The 12,748-nt window shown below is 37.7% G+C and overlaps 1 long non-coding RNA gene across 1 annotated transcript in view; it reads left to right on the top strand.

Annotated features, from left to right (window-relative positions):
- Positions 1-12,748, top strand: part of LOC103885738 — a 252,481-nt gene that overhangs the window by 95,957 nt on the left and 143,776 nt on the right. The window contains exon 2 of the long non-coding RNA XR_004185208.1: positions 11,609-11,693. This is a non-coding gene — a long non-coding RNA (uncharacterized LOC103885738). The remainder of the gene's footprint in view (positions 1-11,608; positions 11,694-12,748) is intronic.

Here is a 12,748-nt window from a genome sequence, read left to right as displayed (position 1 = left end):
TTAAGAAAGAAAAGGAATAAAAGAGTGGCTACCCCATAGGCAGAACAGTGGCACAGGCTGCTGCTTGCCCATTTTTATGGTTGTTTCTTGATGATATGCTAAACAAGGGGTGGATTATTCATGAGTTTTCTGGGAAGGGGATGGCAATTCCTGGAACTGAGGGTTTCTCCCCTTGTTATACCATATAGGGTAACTTCCTGATGTTGCCATGGCATTTGTAAACTATCATGGCGCTGTTGGGAGTGTAGCAGTGAGGATGACCAGAGGTCACTCTCATTGCCATCTTGGTTATGGTAGGTTTTAGCCAGCTTCTTTACTGCAACCTGTTTTATCAGCAAGGTCTTTATGACCTGTACCTTGTGCTGACCTCCTATCTCATCCTGTGACTTAGAATGCCTAATCATCTGGAAATGCAGCCCCATACGTTTCAGCCTCATTTTTTCCAGCCCCTATTCAAGATGGAGCTGTTCTGGTGCTCTGGTTCAAAGGCCTCTGACAGTACTGGTCGGTGGCATATAGTAGCTTTAAGCTCAGACTTTGGAGCTAGCCCTCAATAGCTGCATGTACTTGGGCAGGTCATGTACCTATTTTCCCCATTTGTAAAATGGGAAGGCATAGTATATATCTCTTAGTGTTGCTTTAAGGATGAATTTTATTTATGCACATGAAGCATTGAGAATACAGTCTGGCAAAAAGTAAATACTTGATAAATGTACGTTGAAAGAGCTCTACACCTTTCATTTCTTCATGCAAATTTCGTCTCTGAATAATCTAAACTTCAAAGCAATGTACCTAAATAGAATCCTTTTGGTATCTAGGAAGCTTACTATAGATTATGCCTTAAGACTTCTTCAAGGAGCATGTTCCCCATGACATTCACTATTATAGACATACATTTACGTAGGGGTAAGTCACATTGTAATGCAGGAACTTCTTACTGAGAATCCAGGTAAAACTGATTCGTTTTTATCAATGGATAGTGAATATGTAACAAATCAGTTTTCTTCTTTGCCTTGGCTGCTAGGAATCTCAGAGGTAAACTTGTAGCCAACATATCTCTAGTAATCTATACAGGACTCTAGCGCATTAGGGATAATATCACAGGTTTTTGTTTCTCCTTCTTTTCATAAACAACCATTTCCTTATTTGTAAAAAATACTGTGCTGTATGCATCTTGTGAATCCCCTCACATACTCTTATGTAAATGTGTCTCATTGAGTGAGTCACTTTGCCTCTTTGAGACAGAGTTCCTTCATCTGTAAAATGTAAAGTTAGGTCTGTGACCTTTACAATTTCTTCCAGCTTCATAAATAAGTTTTTGTTGTTGTTGAAAATGATAGCCTGGTTTAATGAAGGGAAGAATTGTCAGAAAACAAATGATGCATAATCTCATTATCAGAGCCAAAGGATATAGAAGAATCTTTCAGACCTCCTCACTTTGGTTATTTCTACTTTTTCTTTCACTGTATATTACCCCAAATACTTTCGGCCAATATAAGCATTTAAAGACATGATCATGAATATTAGTTCCTTCCCAGCAGTGAATGAAAAGGCAGAAGGCTTAGTTTTTGGCAGTGGAGGTGGGCAAAGCGTTTTAGTGGTTTCCCCATAGTTTCTCCTATATCCTATTCAAGGAATAGGGAAGAATGGAACCTCCAAGAATGAAGATAATAAGGAAAGACCATAAACCTCTTTTGCCACTTTTGATAGAAGGGAAAAATCTAGAGTTCTTATCTTCCTCTCTTGTTCACCTACCACGTAGGAGTTAGAAGGGGAGCTTCAAAGGCTTAGCACTGTCCACCCTATTGAGCTATGTTATCGGAGAAAAGGCTGCCAGATGTTTAGCAATCAAACTTGGTGCAGAACATAACTTTAATGGAAAACAGAAGGGCGTTCTGTTTGCCTCTTACTGTGCTATCTATCTGAGAGACTTTCAGGAGCCCCCTTTCCTTACCCTCTTTGAAAAGCATATGTATGCTTTCTGAAGTGCTATAATTTGACCCAATTGATACAATAATAAGATGAATCTTTACATACACTCCTGAAACAAGTAACTTTGCATCCTTGGGGATGAAGTTTATAAAGCCTGCATTTTCTAGAGTTAAAAACCACCTTGAGAGCAATTAATCAAACACAAATAGGAACATTTGGTATTAAAACTGCCCCAAAGGAGTCAAATCCTGTTTTCTCTGTTTATAGCTGGTCAGTTCCCATGGGACCGCAGATTCAATGTTATTATTATTTTTTTCTTTTTGTAAAAGTGTAGTAACTTTCTAATGGGATAAGGGGGTTAAGTGTGTAGGAAATATATTTCTTAGGAAAAAAGACAAATTTAATTATCTCTTCATTAAGATGACTTTTAAAATAAAAGAAATACCCCTTCTTTTTAGACAAGATTGAAAAAGAGATGGTTTTGATAGAAGATCACTTTGGACCACTTTGACAATGAGGGAGAAACTGTCTCAAGCTCTAAGATATCTCAAATGATTAAGGCGTAAAGGCTTCTCATGGCTCCAGAGAACAGAGGTGTTCATTCAAAACATGTATTTGCTTAAGGTGGGACTGGCTTATTTTTAAAGAGTTTGTTCCATACCCAAAAATTTATTCTTACAAACTTATCTCATGGTAAAGTGCTCATCTGTGGGTTGTAAAGATCCCTAGGACGTCTGGCTCCAGTGGGGCCATGAATAAGGGTAATGAAAGTTTGATTTTAGTGGCTACTTCCTCTAGAAGCTATCCATGCTGACCCTCTCTTTAAAAAAAAAAAAAAAGAAAACAACAAAAAGATAAAATACAGTTAATGGAAATTCAAATGTAAAATAAATTTGTAGACTTTCTGTTTCTTTTTATTTTGTTAAAATTTAATCTTCAATTCTAGTGAAGCCAGAAAATAGAAATTCTGATATAATTGCAGTTAGTAGAACAGTTTGGTTGAGTTAATGTTATGCTATTATTTGAGACATAGTTTCCAGCCTCATCTTAGGTCTTTTGATGCTATCTTTCATCACCCTGCCTTTCTTATTTTCCATTAAATTTCCAGTGTTTGGTATGTAGAGGATACTCAAAAATAGGCCATGGATTTGGGGTTGGATGCTACACAATTATCTATTGGGAAGTTTTCTTTCCCGGCCCTGCAAGCATCCTCTGCATGCCCACACTTGATTGACAAATGGTGTTTAGAAAGGGAAATTGTTCAGAAGGTAATAAAAATATCTTTGTTTATAGTCTGACCGCAAAACAAAGTGAGAAAACTCTAGGCCCAATTTCTAGTTCTCTGGTCCAGAGACAGTGCCGAGCCTCACTCGGTTTCCAGTGTGCCCGTCAAGAGGCAAGTTTAGGCTCTTGAGAGGAGGCTCACTATCCACATGATTTGGGTCTCCCTTCCTCTCCATTTCCTTTGATAACAATGCATTTCCCTTGATCCATGGACTGCAAGGGCCCTTAGAACAGGAGCAGGATCTGGGTAAATAAACGTTGGCCTGATCTCTTTTCCCAAATTCATGGCCATGTTCCCAATTAAACAAAAGATCCTACATTGGATTCCAGTGGGTATCCCCTATTTTAGACACTCAAAGAAGGACTTAAATTTGGGGGGTAATGTTTAATATTAAATATGTTTGCTGCTTTTGAATGATGACTTTCAAATATTATACCTGCTTACTTTTCTTACTCATGTGAAAAAGCATGGCAAATTCCTGAAGTCAGTTATATTTTAAAAGAGAAGCAACTTATAGGGTGGATTTGGGGGGTTGGGAAGAAAGATTGGAATCATGTTTGTTTCATTTTAAGAAGATATATGTGTATATTTTAAATCATTTTAGGAAAAAATGAGTCTAGGATGCTATGAAAATGAGTTAATAGAGCTGATCACTAAAGTGAGATTTTGTCTGATGAAAGAATATATTTTGAATCACCTCAACTATATACTCTGAGATATGTTAGTTTATAGGGTATACTTTTATTTTTGGTAGAAACAGTTTACATGTCTGAAAGTCTGAATTAATTTATGACTGCTGCTGAGGCATTTCCTATTTATCAGGCATAGAAACCAAGACCAAACATAGAAAAAGAGAAAAATTTTACAAAATTTATAAAAAAATTCTAAGTATACAAACCATGCCTTTAGGATTACAAACACACATCTTGTTTCTTCGTTTGCTTTTTTAGCTACTGTAACAGAAATGCTTGATGTATGGCTACCAGGAAACTAGAGGTAAACCAAACTGGAATTTGAGAACTTAGGGACACAGCCAACTGAAATATCACTTTTCATGAATTTTAGTGGCCCACAGAAAGTATGGGTGAAGAGTATAAACTCATCACCAGTACGATAAAAGAAAATTGAAAGTATCTTCCTCACTGAAGAGCAGGAAGCATTATGTTTGTGCTCCAAACCAATAGAAACAGATATTCAGTATTGAAAAGAAAGGAGGTTGGGGTAATAGTGCTGACAGAGTCAATGCAGAGTAGAAGGTCTTTTTGTGTAGTAACTCACCAAAAGGGTGATTCTCAAAGATCATGTCTGACCCAAAGAACAATTAAAATGCAAAGCAATACATACAAATATTTCATTTGTTATTGCCCTCCTATCCTACCATTCTTCAACAATTCAGTAGTTGCTACTTGAATGCCCACTGTGTGCACATTATCATAGGGAATCACAGAGCTTGTCTTTAAGATCTGTTGCCTCCAGAGACCTTTTCTGATGTTTATGAAAGGCTTTTGCTGTTCCTGGAATATATTTGTTCAATGAATGAGTGGAAAAAATAATGCAAAGATCTGTAACATGAAGTCTCTGCCACAAGGAGCCTATTGATTGTAAAAGCATTCATAGAGTGCTTCAGAGTTCACAAAATCTATTGACCTACATTATTATCTATAGTAGTCAGTGGTTCCAACTCTGATTTGTATTGAAACCACCTGGGCAGGCTACTTGTTTTTTAATGTGTAGATGCTTGCAACCCAACCTGCCTTTGGAAATAGAATCTTGTTGGGAAGTGGTAGAGAATGTGGAGGAAACGGGGAGCAGCATTCCTCAAATGATTCTGGCATCTGGTCATATTGTGACAGACAATGTCATAGTGAAGAGAACATACTGCTGGCTCTGAAGTCAGAGTGGATTTGAAACCAGCCTCTAGCCATTTCTAGTTTTTTAACTTTAAGATTAATCACCCTAAGCCTCAGTTTTCTCATCCATAAAATGGGGAGAATAACAATAGCTAACAACAGCAATAACTAGTCCTTATAGAACTGTTGGGGGGGCGTTCAAGGAGCTGATCCACATAAAGGGCCTATCTTAGGGCTTGTGCTGACTAGGCACACAGTAAAAGTAAACTTTATTAGCAATTGCTAACCATTAGGGCCTGTGACTTATTTCATTTTTAGTAGTAGACCTAGACCAAATAACCACATTCCTTGTCTCTTCTGGGAGAGGCTGTCCTGTCATTTTCTCTCATCTGTTCAGCCACAAGATGGTTAGGGAAGCTCACTCCTCCTGAATTCCAGCCAGTACCAACTAGACCTTTGGTAAGGTCAGGATAGAAGAGACTGTGGCATTTCTAATCCCCCTGGACTTCCCTCTAGAATGAACATGCTTATGTTGTTTCAGGATTTCCAGTTAGGCCTTGCCTGGAAACCAGAAGTTAAAGTTATCTAAAAGTGATAAGCTCAGGAACTACATGAAGCATTGATTTGAATCTAGTTTCCAAGGTCACCAAAGGTTCAGAAGCTGAGAAAGAGATGGCAGTTTAAGGGTTAGTGGGAGAGGGTCCAGCATTTTACCCACAGGAGAAAATTTTTTTGTAGAAAGAAAAACAAGTTTTTACTGAAGTAAGTGGCCAAGAAAGTAGGTAAAGTTAAATTAATGATAAACTATCATTTCAGTCTCTAAGATAAACAAAATAAGCAGCTGTAATAGCATGAAGTTTATCAGAGTGTGATAGGAAGGTCAGGCATGACAAATTGGGAGACTGGGACATTGAGCTGGCGCATGACAATTATGTAACTCACATTGCTGCTAAATTTAAACACAAGCAGCCTTCTCTGGAGGTGTGTAGGTGGAGAGGTGAAGGGGCAGATTGAAAACAATGGCCTTTATTTTCATAAGGTACTTTAATTTTAGGCCAGCGTTGGATGTGAACTTTCAGCTAACTGTACTTTTTGGTAGTTCTGTGTTTTTTGAACTGAGGTTACCCTTAGCCCCATGAAACCCCCTGTTTTTCTGTCAAACTACTATATTGAGTGCAGTTTTCTCTGGCCTCCCTGGAAGTGGAAATGTCTGGGCCTTTCCCCTGCAGAACGCAAAACATAAACAGAAGGGCATTAAAATGGAAACAGGATCTTGGTTCTCACTGTTTCACCAGGCTCCTTAGCACTGACCTCTGACCCTCATTTAAGATCCCATGGAAAGTCTGGGCATCTGGGGTGTGTAGCTCACTGTGGGAATTTTTTTGTTGTCATGGTTGTTGTTTTCCTCCTCCTGGATTATTTTGGCTTAACCTGAGGCTATGATGTAAAATAAGCCACTTTCAAGAGCTTTCCCTGACCTTGTTTGGGGATAAGGTTAGAAGATGGGATTTGACTACTGGCACTGTCAATTCAAGAATCCATTTTCAAGTTGTTATCTAAAATTCATGTGAGAAAATAAAAAATAGCATTTCTTCCATTGTATGACACTGATGACAGGTACATTTTGATTTTTGAAAACCCATGTAGAATTGTTGAGGATATTGAGTCTTCATGATTTTTTACTCGCATGTTACTTTTTAAAAAAGTAGGCCTCCAGATCAGATAACGTCTTCCACAGTTCCTTGAGCTACACTGTATGACATACTCTCACTAAAGAAGTCACCTTTCCTGATCAGTCTATGGGAAAGACCTCAGAGAAGTTAGTTTTTCTTTGAAGGAATTCTATGTGTTCTTCTTGAACAGTTTGAGAGGCTAAAGTCCAGAAATATAATTGGAAGGCAATTTTATTTTATTTATTTTTATTTATTTAGTTTTTAGGCTGTCTCATCCTGTCACCCAGGCTGGAGTGCAGTGACACGATGTCGGCTCGCTGCAACCTCCACCTCCTGGGTTCAAGAAATTCTCCTGCCTCAGCTTCTTGAGTAGCTGGGGTTACAGGCATGTGCCACCATGCCTGGCCAGTTTTTGTACTTTTAGTAGAGTCGAAATTTTGCCATGTTGGCCAGGCTGGTCTCAAACTCCCGACCTCAGGTGATCCGCCCGCCTCAGCCTCCCAAAGTGTGCAGATTACAGACATGAACCACCATGACCAATCTGGAAGGCAATTTTAAATATTCTCATTGAGTAGCTAATTTATATGTACATTTAGGAATAGTTAGTAGAGGATGTTGAAAATTTTCAATAAAAGCATGAGAGCAGCCCTCCATGATGAGGTGGAGTAATCCTCCCCTCCTTGGTTGGATTGCATTGCATGTCTTAGGGAGAGTCTTCTGTTTCACAAGGGCTGAGTCTCGTTTTCAGCCTTTCTCATCCATAGTGGACTTTCTCATGGCTCAGTTCCAGTTAATATAGAAAAGAGTAAGTGTTGTGAAAATTTTGTACTCAAAGGCTGAAAAGTTTTCTTACAAATATTTTGAATTTTTTAAAAGAGAATCTTAACAGCAGCAAATAATTCATCTTTATGAATTCATCTTTTTTTCCTCATGAGAATTCAATGTGCTGTATGAAGAACATATGAAATTCTTATTTTGAGTGGAAGTACTGAGACTTGGCTGGATAAGTGACTTGCCTAAGGTCACTCAGCAAGTCTCACAGCATATAACACTCACATTCTCAGCCTCTAGTGCTGTACTGTTGTATCTATAATAAAAAGAGAAAGGAAAACCTTGCTGTACTTCTGCAAAGAAAAAGGAACAGCTAGGGATGCACATGTGTGTCCTTTTAAACTCTCTACATGAAAATCCATCTTTTCCAGGAAGCTCTCTCTTACTGGATATACATATGTGGGAGATTCTAAAATCTTTCTAATAAGTGTCCGTTTTTGCTTTAATTTTATTTTAGGACTTATGGTTCTAGAAAGCAGATATATATTTGATCTCTGCAGTACTAAAGCTATAGTTATTTATTAGACAAATGTCCGGAGGAGAAGCAAGGGAGAATATATGACTGCGAGACTAAACAGGCCACTGAAGGAAGCCATGAAATAGGTCCTTGCTGTACCATACCACTATTTTTCTCTGAAAATACCTTTACCCCTTGCACTCTGCTATTCTAGGCCTAGGACCTTTTAAAAGTTTCTTCCTCAACAATGTCTCCTTTATTGATACAGTTTAGTCATCTACCAACACCTACATAACTTCATTTGGCTTGATATTTTTTTCTAAGCATTCTTTATCTTGTTCATGTGTCTGCTCAGTACTTTCAATTCAATGATATATCTTTTTTCATTAATTTTTTTTGAAATTCCACAAGACTAAACATACCATTCCACACAGAGCAGGTAGTCAATATGAATTTGTTGATTGATTGTAATATGATATAAATCATGGGCACAATAAATTACTTGGCTACATACAGAATTCTTACAACTCTCTCTTCTGTGTGGAGATGGGATAGAACCAGAAGGGTATGTCTGTGTAGGCCACATGTCCCGGTTCAGGGAGTCCCACATGAGGAACATGGTCTTACATGGTAAAATTGAGTTACCTTTAGTAATAGCAGCAACTTATATATGTATAGCTCCTGGGATTTCAAATATATTTTATACCTATTAAGTCACTTGATTTGGGAGTCAATATATATTAACTTCATGTTATGACTGAGGAAACTCATAGGAATTTGGTGATTGTTCTTGTTTGCATCTTGCATGTAGTTGAATCTCAAAACCAGTATTTTGTTTGTTTTTTCTTTTACCTCTTGGTCTGATGCTCTTTCTAACCCGCCAGGCTGCTTCCTTCTTTCCTTAAAGCTAACACTGCAATGGTCAGTTTGTGAATCATCTTGGAATACCATCCCTGCCTTAACTGATATTTGCAAATACTCTGAACAAAGAGAGCCCCACCACTACTATATGCCCTGCATCTCCTGGCATAATAAACTTGTATCCTGAAATAAGTCTTAAAGAACCACACGTAGCTCAAACGTTGTACTCTGAACATATTGAGCTCTTGTGCATCATTTGCCCAGCATGAACCAAAAGGAAGTTTAGTGTAAGCTTCTGGGCCAACTGACCTACCAGAAGGAAGATTATAACATACTTTTCCTTTTTCTCGGAATTGGGAGGGTACATTTAGTAGCAACTTTCTGAAGGAGCAGAAAGTCCAATATCTATGAAATTGTCAAAAATGATTAGCTAGTAATACAAAATAGTCATTACCATAATGTGCTTTCAGAGCAACATGCAATAATAAGGTATTTTTAAAAAACTCTTTAAGCCACATGGAATTCTTGGTGGGCTAACTTCTCATCTACCCTCAATGGCACCACCTCCGCCATACCATTTGTGGTACTTCCTGTTTTGTTTTGTTTTTAAGGGTTGGTTTAATTTCAGCTAGGTTAGACTTCATAGTCTCAAATCTCTTAGGGAGCAAGATCTGACTTAGATCCTTCCATTGAGCCCTGTTACATGCCTACTCTTCGCTGTACAGACCCAGTCTTGCAGATTTAGTAGAGATCATTACCAACCATAAATTTTATGTGCATTAAAGGTAGTTTTCCTCTCTTGTAATCATTATTAATATTTGATGGCCAAGGTATTATTCTTTATCGATAATTTTATAGATCATAGTTAATTTAGAATGAAAAAAATCAGAACCGTAATGCAAAGTAGTGCAGCTCCACTTTAAAAAGTGACCTTGTCAAAGGGATGCATTTTTACTTCAATTAAATGCAAAGTCAGTCAGTCCCATAGGTAATGTTAGCAATTATAAGAATACTTTGCAAAAGTAGTTAAAAAACACTCAGAGAACTTTTATGTGATGCTAGTTTTTAAAGCAAGAATGACTTTCTTCCAAAACTTCAATTCTTTATGAGATCATTTTGGAGTGTACTGTTACATAAAACATGAGGTCAGTAACTAAGGCTAATTAAATTTTAGTAGGAGCAAAAGTCACCAAAAGGTTTTTGCATTCATCCTACCAATTCTAAAACAGTGATACAATACACCATTAATAGCCTTAGAATTGCTAATTATTTCAACATGAATAGCGATATCAACGCTGTCAGCTTAATTTAATACACTCAGGAGAATTCCTGCAGAATGCATGATTTCTCTATTATTTCCTGGTTTTCACAACCATTAAAAGCTATAAATTCTCTTTCTTTTCTTCAGAAAGAGAGAGAGATTAGTAGTCTAGAGTCTTCTCACTTTTTTGAGAATGTTAAAGTTTTTATTTTTAAAATAAATGGGAAGTAAAAACAGAATAGAAATTAAAGAATGAGAGTACCCCAGGCTTTATTCTGTGATCTAGTACCAGGTAAATGTTCATAACTCCAAAAGAATTAAAACACTCATGCCTTCCATTAGTTCCAATGGAGTTCCCACTCAGGGAATAACCTTAGACTTGGGGTTGAAAGTGTCTTTTTTTTCTAGAGGGAAACTAAAATTAAAGCCTGGAGGAGTGAAAGTTATAAGAAGTTGATTAAATAAACAAGACGGTTTTATTTATTAGAAACTTTAGTAAGTTAAAAGGAAGAAGTGAGTCACTCATTTCCTAACGTACACTATTTAGAAGACAATAGGAAGCAACTACAGTTTTTTTCATGAAAGAAAGATGAGTTAAAATGGATTCTACAAAACATTAATTTGATAGTAGCAAACTAAAAACTACTGGGTTAGACTCTAAAATCATGGACTCTGAGAGTTAGTCAAAACCTTCAAGATCGTCTAAGTTTCTAATGGATATATTTCCTCTACAACATCCCTTGTTGACCAATCTTGGTTTGCATATCTCTAGTGAAACTTAGCACCTCATTTTCAGAATATTCTAATTGTTCGAAAATTTTCTTCACACCAAATACTGTCATCCTTGAATATTCACTCATTTGCTGGTTTAGTGTCTCTGTAATGTGGTCCTTGACATGCTTTTAGGTGCCAAACAGGAAAGCATCTTTTAATTTTAATGGTGGTATATATTTCAACATACATTCACAAATATACTAGTGATCCCAACTCATGATTTCACAGATGATGATTGCTAAGAATGAAGTTAAGTAGAAAAAAGTGAGTCCATGTAAAGCTCAGTTGAGAAAACCATTACATAAATGTTAAAATGTATGTGAATATGAATATGGCTGAAGCCGTGAAGGTGATTACATAAAAGGCCAAGCATGAAAAACAGTCCTGTAGGTCTACACTGTGGGCACCAGAGCAGACACCATACTCCTGCCTAATGGTGGAAGAGCTGTGCTGTCATGAGATTAGTCAGGAAGAGTAAATGAACCGAGACCAGGAGGAGAGGTAGAAGGCTGCTGTCATAAAGGAACAGGCATAGTGATGGCTTGCACCACAGGGAAGGCAGCAGAAATGTTGAGAAAGAAGTCTATCAGTGAGGTGTCATGGAAAGAACACTGTCCTGCATGTCAGAGGACTTAGATGTTGGTCCAACCTCTCTTCCAATTAAACCTCCCCTTATTCCTACAGATCTCAGTTTGCTTCATCTGTGGAATGGAGATGGTTTCCTGTGTGAGCATGAAAATTTCTCCCAGCTCTGAAGACCTTTGATTTCGTAAGAATCATTGTGAAGGTGTGGGCTTGGCAAATGAATGGAAAGATGAGCAATGGGAGAGGAAAGAATTGAAGAGGACTGTGAGGTTTGAAGAATGGGTAACTAGCATCATTCACAGAAATGAGAGGGACAAGGGGTGAGAATAATTGGGAATCAGTGGGCGAAGAAAGACTGGTTTGGATCTGTTGCAATGGAGAGGCCAATGACATTTCTTTGTGATGTCTAACAGGTCCGTGGACAGAGAAAAAGGTGAAACTTTGTTTACTTGTCTGTAAAATAGGAATGAGGTGATATATAGAGATGTGGGGATCGCTTACATAGAGATAGCAAGTGAAACCATGGAAATGACAAAAACTCTCGGTAAGGAAAGGGAGGATAAAAAAAATGCAGTTAAGGGAGATAACATTTATTGTGAAGCTACTACGTGCTATGCACATTATCTATTTTATCTCATTTAAACCTCACAAAAATCTTGTGGACTATGGGTAATTCCCTCCATTTTATGTGTTAGAAAAAAATGATGCTCAGCAAGGTCCCAGATTGCATAAGAATTAATATATTCCTCAGATTTGAACCAATCTCTCTGACTCCAAAATCTACATGGTGCTGGTCCAATGTGAAACATTGACAATGAGAAGGGATGAGGACACAGCCTAGGAGTTCTCAGAAGGGTGAAAGAAGAATCCTTGAAACTTTGATAGTGTGAGGTCAGTTCAGCCAAAGCTGGACAGAGGGGAAGGAGGGGAAAATCATATTCAAAGTTGCAGAGAAGTCAAGGGGAATAAGAACTATAAAAAAATTGGGTCAGTGGGGGGATTGAAAGAGGCCAATGATGCCACCTCAGAGGTTTCCAATATATTGATTGGGGTGAACCTGAGAAGGAAGGGTGCAGATTATGAAAATGGTAATTATAATACTAAATATATACTGAGCACTTAATACATGCCAGACACTTTTCTAAGTGACTGATATGTATTAACTTTTAATCCCAACAGCAACTGGCTTATTGAATGGTCTAGGCTCGGTAGGGTTCAAGGCAGGAAACAGTTTTATCC

The sequence above is a fragment of the Papio anubis genome, chromosome 7 (assembly GCF_008728515.1).
Source record: "Papio anubis isolate 15944 chromosome 7, Panubis1.0, whole genome shotgun sequence".
Taxonomy (NCBI): domain Eukaryota; kingdom Metazoa; phylum Chordata; class Mammalia; order Primates; family Cercopithecidae; genus Papio; species Papio anubis.
Note: the sequence above shows the minus strand (reverse complement) of the source record. Positions and strands in the feature narration are given on the sequence as shown.